The following is a 9,215-nucleotide window of genomic DNA, read 5'->3' on the forward strand; positions in this document are numbered from 1 at the left end:
AGGACCTAATTTTGAGCCACCTGCCCCTGTGTGAAATACTTCTTCCACTTTGCAACATTTGATTAGAATGACCGGGAGCCTAGTTTCCACTGCACTTACTGCTTTACAACATAATTTTGCACGCATGTTGTTTGATACCACCGTTAGGCATGACTCTGGAGCCCTCCCACTTCACAAATGAAAAAAACAAGGCTCAGAGCAAGTAAGTGCTGACACTCCAACCTGAACTCACATAATCTGATTTGAAAGGGATTACTCTTGTTTGGGGTTGACTTCAGAGAAAACCTCTGCCTCTCTGACCTTCACATGTGCATTAGCAGGAGATTGTGACATCCCTCCAGATCCTCTTCAGAAATGGCAGCAATATCTTTTTCCTGGAAAGGTTGAAGGATATCCTTCCTTGAGGCAGGAGGGTTAATTGGACAAACCCTGGAGGTAGTTTCTAACCATCCTGATAGGAATCAGTCCCTTTTAACGCAAGAACATTTATGGATAATTGTATGAAAACAGGCAATTTCCGGTCCAATTAATAACTACCGTGGACCCTTTTATGAGGTGCTCATCCCTATGATAGATTAAAAAATTGTTTTCAGCTCTGAGACGTCATTGTTTTGGAACCAGCTTCTGACCCATGTGGAAAGTGCAGTTCTCTCAGTGGCCACGGGGTAGCGGAGTGACTTAAGCTTCTTCCTCGCTTTTCAGTGTCAGGACATAAAGCTAGGCTCTCATCACAGAGAGCAAAATGGAGCAACTAGGCGTTTGTTTAGAGTAACCTGGACTTTTATAAACCTCTTAAAAAGGGAGCAGAAAGATCTCTGTTTCCAGAACATCAGTGTCAGGAAGGAGTGAGATCAATCTACTGCTTGATTCTGAAGCCATAGAAGAGGACCTTGGAAGGAGCTCCAAGTAGCCAAGTCAGACACACCTGATGACCCTTGACCTGGAGAGTGCTGAGCAAGCTCTGTCCTGGAGAATTCTGGGATCTCTTCCATCTGAGCTTTTTTAGATTGTTGGCTCAGACAGTAAAGAATCCGCCTGCAATGCAGGAGACCCAGGTTCAATCCCTGGGTTGGGAAGATCCCCTGGAGAAGGAAATGGCAACTCACTCCAGTATGTTTGCCTGGAGAATCCCATGGACAGAGGATCCTGGTGGGCTACAGTCCATGGGATGGCAGAGTCAGACACAACTGAGAGACTAACACTTTCGTATTTTTAAAATTTTTACTTTTATTTTTGGCTGTGCTAGGTCTTCATTGGAGAAGGCAATGGCACCCCACTCCAGTGTTCCTGCCTGGAGAATCCCATGGACGGAGGAGCCTGGTGGGCTGCAGTCCATGGGGTCGAAAAGAGTCGGACACAACTGAGTGACTTCACTTTCACTTTTCCCTTTCATGCGTTGGAGAAGGAAATGGCAACCCACTCCAGGGTTCTTGCCTGGAGAATCCCAGGGACGGGGAGCCTGGTGGGCGGCCGTCTATGGGGTCGCACAGAGTCGGACACGACTGAAGCGACTTAGCAGCAGCAGCAGCAGCAGCAGGTCTTCATTGCTGCTTGGGGCTTTTCTCTAGTTTTGGTTCTCAGGCTTCTCATTTCAGTGGCTTCTCTGTGGCAGAGCACAGGCTCTACGGAGCACAGGCTTCAGCAGGTGCGGCCCCCACGATCTACAGCCCTGGCCCAACAATTGTGGCCATGGACTTAGTTGCTCCACGGCGTGTGGGATCTTCCCAGACTAGGAATGGAATCTGTGTCTCCTGCATTGACAGGTGTATTCTTTTACCACTGAACCACCAGGGAAGCCCTGTCCCCCTTTTAAAACTCATTATTTATTAAAGGCTAAAGTGTGTATAAAGTAAGGAGGGAGGACAGCGCACAGTCCAGCCGAGATAGAGCAACAATCCATCTCTGAATCCCAAATTTGGATGTATGTTTCTAACATGCATGGCTGTATTTAACGGAATAATGAGAGAATCTTTAAATGTGGGACTGCTTTAGACTCCCTGGAACATGCAGGCACTGTGCATGCATGCACGGACACACACAATCGGAGCATAGAAGCCCCTTCCACGTGCGTGCCTGCTGTGAGCTGCGCAGTGCAGGTGGGCGCCATTGTCCCTGGACGCTTCAGGCCCTACTGGGCTCCCACAGGTAGATGGAGAGGACAGGAGCCGGACGGATCCCACGGAGGCCTGCGGAGAAGCCCTGAACTCTCACCTCCTGCAGCTTCACCAAGCCCGGGTGCCACCGTATAAAGACAGCAGAGGTTCAGTGCCATTAGCTCTAGTCCTCTCAGCAAGATTAGCAGAAGCAATGTTGAAATTCACCATGGGAACATTTTTCAAGCACAACTTGAAGGATGGAGGAGTCTCAAACATTTTTTGTAGAAGTGATTAATAGTCATCTTCTCAACTTTGAGATCATAGACTTGTGTGTGCGCCTGCGTTTGTGTATGAGACACACACGTCTGTAACACACACACAGAACGGGGGAGGTGTTGCTGCTGAAGTCTCAGAACAGAGACTGTGTATATTTAGCTTCTTCCTCCTCCAGTATTTGCTGTTGTGTCCATGTTTATGTCATTTGTTTATTAATCTTTTATAGATATTCAGAGAACACCTACTGTGTGCCACGCAAATTAAAATGAATCAGAGCCATGCTTATTTTTAGAAAAAGACCCGTGGGAATTGGTCCTTTATTTGGTAGGAAAAACAGGGCTGTGCCGTGCGGCTGAGCATGTGAGGCTGGGGCGAGGCTGCCTGGCTGTGAATCCGGCCTAGACTCTTCTTGTCTGTGTCATTCCCTTAGTTCTCTCATCCCCGTACGTGGATGAGAGCAGTCCCCACATCAGTGAACTGTTGTCAGGACAAATCAATGAGCATAAAGGGCTTTTCATCGCGGGCCTACAAAGAACTCAATGAATACATAGCCTTACTAGTCTTCCCTCTCTTTGTCACCTGAAATTTTCTGGGATTCTTTAAAAAAAAAAATATGTATTTATTTATTTCCCCTGGAAAAGGGAATAGCTACCCACTCCAGTATTCTTGCTCGGAGAATTCCATGGACAGAGGAGTCTGGTGGGCTACAGTCCATGGGGTTGCAAAGAATCGAACATGACTGAGTGACTAACACTTTCACTTTTTATTTATTTGGTTGTGCTGGGTCTTAGCTGCAGCATGTGGGATCTAGTTCCCTGACCAGGGATCAAACTTGGGCTCCCTGCATTGGGAACATGGAGTCTTAGCCACTAGACCACCAGGAAGTCCCCCAGGATCCTCTTTAACAGACATCCTCCATGTGCTTATGGTCCAGTTAAGGGGGACTGCAGATGAACTGGGCACAGGATCTCCTGGGAGCTGGGAGAGCTAAGGTGACCCATCTTGGTGGCCATCAGGGAGGGGTAGGTGGTGACAGAGTGAGCTCAGAGATGACCCCGTCGCTCTAGCCAACTAGGTGAGGGGTGAGGGAGGGGGCTGTGGCCCCGGGTGTGATTGGGTGGCCTGGTTGGGAGCCTGCATCCTCCTGAGGCATCGCTTCTGTGTCAGAAACTGAAGTTCCCTATGGAGAGTGTGACCTTCAGATACACAGAGGGCCCCTTCTCCCGCCACCAGGATGGTAGGGCGTTGGGGGCTGTCCTTGAGAGCTGGGCTGAGCTCACGTTTCTGGGAGAGCCCCAGGTCGGGGAGTCCCGTGTGGCCTTCCAGGGTCTGGTAATGGGGACACAGGCCCATGCTGGCACCCCCGATAGGATGCTGTGTGCATGTGTGAGCTGGAGCTTCCCGGCACCACACCTGCCCCAGGGGCTGAAGGTGTGTGTGTGTGGGAGCTGTGTCCTGAATTCCCTGGCTCAAGAATGGGGGACCCAAGCTCTGGGCAGAGGATGGGTCAGTTCCCCTCAGGGCAGTTCTCAAGGACTATGAGCTGAGGCCCACAGGACTTTCCTCTGGCCTAAGCCCAGGACCACAGCGGCTGATGGGAAGTGAGTGACTCTGTGGGCAGGGAGTGCCAGGCACCAGGGGTGCACCCCAAAAGTATCTGTTGGATAGAGGTGGAGACAGGATGAAGGGGACAAGGCCCAGAGGGATGGGAAGAACCCCTCCAGGAGGGCAGGGACCAGGCCTGAATGTCCGGTTACTCTTTGCTGGCCAGGAGGCCTCAAACAGCTTCTCTTACCCTTCGGGGCCTCAGTTTTCAAATCTGTAAAATAGGGAGAAAAATTGCCATGCTGCCTCCCTCACTGGGCCTGACCAATGTCAATGTGTCCAGCTGGTGTGTCTGGGCAGTGTGATCCCTGAAGAGAGGATCTACCCTTTGGGGCTGGCTGCCAGCAGTGTCCAGCCAGGCCTTCCCACTGTATCCCCAGCCTGCCTCCAACTCCCTGCCTCCCTGGGTGAGAGCACCTGGCGTGTCCCCAGGTTGTCCATTCTCATTATGCAGCCAAGGCACAACTTCCAAGAGCCAAGTTCTGGTGGGTTTTGAACTTGGCTGGCTCTGATCTCAGCAAACTTCTCAGCCCGCTCCCTGACCATGTCCTGCTGCCTTACAGAGGGCTTTCTGGGGCCTCACGTTCTGTGACACCCTTTCCTTCAGCCAAATACATAGACTCCTCAGTTTCCTGTGCTGGCCATCTAGTTGACTGGGCATGCTGACATCCTGGGTAGAATCCCTTAAGCCTGGGGCCTCTCCCACCCATGCCCAGCCCAAAGCACATTTTCTCCAGTGCCTGGAGCTTAAAGTCTGCATAAAGGGAGATCTGTGGTGCTCATGGGCTCCCCTTGTGGCTCAGCTGGTAAAGAATCCACCTGTAATGCAGGAAACCTGGGTTTGATCCCTGGGTCGAGAAGATCCCCTTGGAGAAGGGAAAGACTACCCACTCCAGTATTCTTGCCTGGGAAATCCCATGGACAAGAGGAGCCTGGTGGACTACATACAGCCTATGGGGTCGCAAAGAGTGAGACACGACTGAGCCAGTAAGCACACAGGTATGGTGGGGCTCATGGCAGGGCCAAGGGGGCCCTCCACTCCTCAGGAGGCTCTTCCCTGGCATTGGTCATGCTGCCTGTGTTTGCATCAGTCACCTCCTTCCAAGCTCACGGTGACAACCCTGGCTGTGTCCCTCTCCCTGGATTTCTCTCCAGAACCCCATGTGCTAAAAGCCCTCTGACACAGGCAGATGCCAGGTCCCGGCGGGTCTAGAGGACGCAGCCGTGTCCAAGATGTGTGGCCATCTACCAGGCGCTCATTGGCTGGTTGGTGGAGAAGGGTAGAGACTGCTTTACCTCTGGCCTCATTCTTGCATCTGTAAAATGGGTTTTCCTCTGGGTCCTTCAGCGGAGTCACCCCAGACATCCTGGTGTTCCTCAGGTCTGCTGATGCCGGACCACTGCTTATCTCTGTTGATGAGCTTTACTTAGCACTTCCTGTGTTCTCCCATGCTGGGCTGGTGCTGGGGGAACCTGCAGTGAGCAAGGCCATTTCTCCATGGAGTTTCTGGTCTAGAAGAAACCCAAAACAACATAAATATTCATCAGAGTGGGGGCAGCTCCATCATCGTTATATTTGCTTCTGTCCCGTGGCCCCGCTGCTTCTTGGGAAGTCTGGGTCTGTGCGTGGATGAGCCCCTTTTGCTTACTTGAATGGTCTCATGTAGCCCCTCTCCACTGGGTCCCTCCTGGGAACTACAGAACACAGATAATAATCTGAGGGACACTTTTCTCAGCTCTGCCCGGGATGGCCCCTAACGAGGACGGTCCGGGTGCACAGGAGAGCAGTGAATTCCCCACATGCAGCTGATGCCTTAGGGCACTAGGCTGTTTCTTTTTTTCTTCTTCTTTGCTCCTTTGTGACACATTCTTCCATTTTCTAAACTCTGAATGTTGGTTTCCCTTGCTTCCTGCCTCTTCTGAACCTTTTCTTTTTTAATCTCCCTGCTTGGATTATTTCTTCTATCCTTTATTCCCCTGAGCACAGAGGGAGAGGCAGAAACACAGGGCCGAGGTGGGGTACTTTCATTAGTGATGGGTGATGATTCTGCTTGATTTGAAAGTCTGCACACGGAGGGGTGGGATCTAAGACAAACACACGTTGCCATCTGTAACTCAACCAGGATTTTTTTTTTTTTTTCTGGTTAACCATGAAGAAGAACCTAAAATTCAGCGAATCTGTCTTATGCCCCTCCCTCCACAGTGGCTGACTTTGTAACAGAACACAGTTCTCTGTCCCATTTCTCTTAAAGGGAACTTCTCCATCCTGCCTTTAAAGCATTTGAATTTTAGCTTCTTTAAAAAAAAAAAAAAGATAATATATGCCCATAACCCAAACCTCAGCAAGATGCAAAAGTGCAGGCAGACCAGAAGCAAGATGCTCATCTTCAAGCAAGATGCCTTCCTTGAAGCTGAGTCTGGCCTCTGTACCCTACACTGAATTAATTCTCAGAAACAGAGGTTTAATTTTGGGTGAAGTATTAATAGAAAAGAATAGCTTTATTATTCTACCAGGCAAAGGGGACCACAGTGGGTTAATACCCTCAAAACCGTGTGTCCCAGCTGGTGTGGGTAATGAGGAGTTCCATAGTAATGGTCCGAAGAGGGCGTGACCAGCTCGTGGACATTCTTCTGATTGGTTGGTGGTGAGCTAATTGGGAATCAGCAGCATCAACCTTCTGGTTCTAACATTCTGGGGTCTACATGCTTGTGGGCTGCATACCCATCTTTAACTGCTAACTTCTCACACCTGGAGAGGGTCTCAGTCTCAGCAAAACAGCTCAAAGATATTGTTGTGTGTATCCCTTGATGGGGAACCAGGACTTTGCTCCATGGCTACACAGTTGTTTTTCTTGATTATTTTTCCCTTGTCTCGAACCCCCTCCCTTCCATAATTAGCATTTGTTTGAACCCACCTGTCGGAACTCAGGGACGGTCATGGAGGCTGAACGAAGCCTGTTTCCTATAATCAAAGAGACGGGTGACACAGGAAGGTTTTTGTGCCCAGGAGCCCCACAGGGTCCTGCTCTGTATCATCTTGGCTTCCCAGGCCACCTCACTCCCTTCTCCCAGGAAATCACCACCCACCACCAACTTCCTTCTTGGTTCAGTTCTCCAGACAAGTATGAGTGATGGATAAGAAGTGACAGGTGATATGAAATGAACTGGCCATCCTGGGTGGAAGGGAAGCCAGGGCAAAATAGTGGCTGGGCAGATGGAGGCCTTCTGGCTGATGGTGGGGTTCATGGACTGACTGTGGGACTAAGAGTCTCTGGTCATGGGTGGCAGTCCTTGGGGCCATTGCTGTGCTTTTTTCTCATTCCTCTCCGGGTGTCTGCCCACTTCTGCAGGGGCTGGACCCAGTGTGGGCCAAGGCCATGGTCCATAATCACTGTAGCCCAGCAGCTCTCTGGCCCTGGGTAGAGTGTTGGGAGGACAAGGAGCTAAGCAGAATTTCCTTCCAAAAATACTTGACCGAGCTCTGGTTTTGGAGCTGAGAGGGGGCTCTGCAGGTGGAAGACAGTGATTTGTTATTGTTATTGTTTAATATTCATCAAGTGCCTGTAATATGTTGGACGACATTGAAAAAGATTCGTGGCTCGTCAAATTAAACTGAGCTCAGAACTGGCCTGGTGCCTCTGGCAGGCCAAGTTCTGGTTTCTTCTCTTTGTCCACAAGAATGACCTCACAAGCAAGAAATGAGAAGCGCCCATCAACAGAGCCCTGCTGATAATTCTCCTTAGAAAATACATTGTTTCTCATTATTTTCTCTACCTCAGGAATACTTTTACCCTCAAGAATGAGAGAACCTGGGACTTTCCCTGGTGGTCCAGTGGTTAAGATGCCACACTTCCACTGCAGAGGGTCCAGGTTCAGTCCCTGGTTGGGAAATTAAGATCCTGCATGCAACAGGGTCAAAGAAAAAAAAATCATAAAAAAAAGAGAGAACCAGAGAGGGAAGGTGACCTGAAAAAGCAACAAAGCAAATCAGTGCAAATGACATCCTTGAGCCAAACCTGTGACATCAGCAAAGCTGGCCTGCAGCCCTTCCCTCACCTTCTTCCTGATTGGGGTGTTCCCTCCTTAAGACACACAGGCTCCTCATTCTCCCTCCCGTTTCAAGACCATCTGTCAGAAAAGAGTTACACACATTCATACTAAAGAGTAAAGGACTGAGGCATTATGCTAGGTATTTTTACCTCCATTATTTTGTTTAATACTCCCAATCACCCTTCGTGGAAAATGCTGGCATTCACCACATTTTTACAGGTGAGAAGACACAGCATTCAAAGTCATCTAGTCCACAGGTAGGAGGAGCCAAGATGCATCATCACTGCCCTCTAGGTACCACACCTGGGCGGTTTACCCTTCAACAAAGCAGAAGAGCGTTAGGCCTAGCTGAACATTAAAATCACCTGGGGGGGCTTTCAATCATACCTATGCCTGCGTCCCTTTCCTGTGACTCAGATTTAATTGGTGGGGACAGGGAGGATGCCTAGAGCTGAATATGCCTGCTAATGAGTGGGGGAAGGGGCGGGCATGCTCAGTAGCTCAGTCGTGGCCAACTCTTCACAACCCCATGGACTGTGGCTCACCAGGCTCCTTTATCCATGGACTTTTCCAGGCAAGAATACTGCAGTGGGGTGCCATTTCTTTCTCCAGGGGATCTTCCTGACCCAGGGATCCAACCCAAGTCTCCTGCTCCTCCTGCACTGCAGGTGGATTCTTTATCTCTGAACCACCAGGGAAGCCCTGGAAAGAGGGAGGGATAACCAACATAGGGAGGAGGCAAGGGCTGCGTTTGGGAAGATTGTCTTCAAGAGAGGAGGCAGTGTCTGTTAAAGAAAGTCAGTCTTGAGCCTTGGGGGATCATGCAAACGAATTAATTGCACTTCCAGGGAGAGGATAAGGACCCAGGAGCTGAGCCAGCAGGAGAAAGAGGCAATGGTGGAAGGAGGACAAGAACATGGGGAGATCAGATCTCAGAAGGCAGAGCTCGCCTCCTCCCTGCGGCTCCTCTCCAGGGCATGTCACGTGTGCCTCCACCAGGGGAATGCTGTCTAGAAGGGGCTGGTTGCTCAGGGCAGTTTGAGACTGTTCGTCTTTGTAGCCATCTCCCATGCTGAGCACAGAGCCAGACATAATGGGTGTTCAAAAAGACAACTCACTGGCCAGGGTTGCATGGGACTGAAGAGGTAGCCGTGTTGTGGAACTTTGAGTGCTAAAATGGGGAAAGCC

General features: G+C 50.2%; 1 long non-coding RNA gene across 1 annotated transcript; it reads right to left on the bottom strand.

Annotated features, from left to right (window-relative positions):
* Positions 1-2,603: 2,603 nt before the first annotated feature.
* On the bottom strand, positions 2,604-7,524 carry LOC133256206 (uncharacterized). The gene is made up of 3 exons (XR_009739124.1): positions 6,893-7,524; positions 5,274-5,489; positions 2,604-2,849 (listed from the first exon to the last, which is right to left on the bottom strand). It is a non-coding gene; the product is annotated as an uncharacterized LOC133256206 (long non-coding RNA).
* Positions 7,525-9,215: the final 1,691 nt, after the last annotated feature.

The sequence above is a fragment of the Bos javanicus genome, chromosome 10 (genome assembly GCF_032452875.1).
Source record: "Bos javanicus breed banteng chromosome 10, ARS-OSU_banteng_1.0, whole genome shotgun sequence".
In the NCBI taxonomy this organism is placed as follows: Eukaryota; Metazoa; Chordata; class Mammalia; order Artiodactyla; family Bovidae; genus Bos; species Bos javanicus.